This window comes from Myotis lucifugus, unplaced genomic scaffold (assembly GCF_000147115.1).
Source record: "Myotis lucifugus unplaced genomic scaffold, Myoluc2.0 scaffold_947, whole genome shotgun sequence".
NCBI lineage: Eukaryota > Metazoa > Chordata > Mammalia > Chiroptera > Vespertilionidae > Myotis > Myotis lucifugus.
The window spans coordinates 55,945-56,841 of NW_005871995.1; positions in this window are offsets into that span (position 1 = coordinate 55,945).

The window sequence follows — 897 nt, forward strand, 5'->3', positions numbered from 1 at the left end:
CCCCTGTCCTGGGTGAGTCCACCCATCCTAGCTAAGAGGGAGACTGTGGTATGGCAGGGATTTCTTGAGACCTGCCCACCCCCCATTTGGTTTGGCTGGACTTGAAGTCAGGTCACTTTGCTGGGTTTCTGTGAATAGCTGAATTCCCAGTGTCTTCACCTCTGATAACCTTATGTGTTGGAGGTCGAGGAAAGAAAGTCTCGGAAGGTTCACTGACTGGTTCCTTTGTCAAGCCAGGTGCCAGCACCCCAGTGCAGAGTCCCTCCCAGATGCTGGCAGCCTTTGGTAACCCTTAAGGAGAGCGAGGCCATTCATCCTTGAGCTCAGAGCACCTCATCATTTCTGAGAAGAGGGTGCAGTGTGGGGGCGTGCTGTCGGCCTGGTGCAGGTTCTGGGAAGATGGAAGCTGGACCCGGCTTGGGCTGCTGGTGTTCTGATGTCCAGCTCCCAGATGGAGAGAGGCCTAGGCCAGTGAGGGAGAATTTCTTGGATGAACATCCTGAGTTTTCACATCTGGGGGCAGGGGCAGGGGGCTTGGCCCTCTGGCTGGGGTTGCAGGGATGCTCCCCACCATTGCAGGCCCTAGTCTCTAGGCTGGAGCACGTTACCAAGCCCTGAAGGATCATTCAGCACCTTTTGTCCCATCCTCCCTGGGGCCCTGCCCTCTGTGGGGAAGCCCTTTCATTCCGCCATAGGCAGCCTCTGGGCTCAGATGCCCCAGGGACCAGAACCTCAGCTCTGTGATCCTGTGATTGGCCTTTAGGACAGGGCAGGTGGGCAAGCAGAAGAGGCAGGAAGGGGCTTGATTTGTAGCCCCCCCAAAGCCCCTCTAAACAATGCAATCCCCCAAAGCCCTTTATCTAGGCACATTCAGCAAAGGCAGTTGGGACCCTGCCT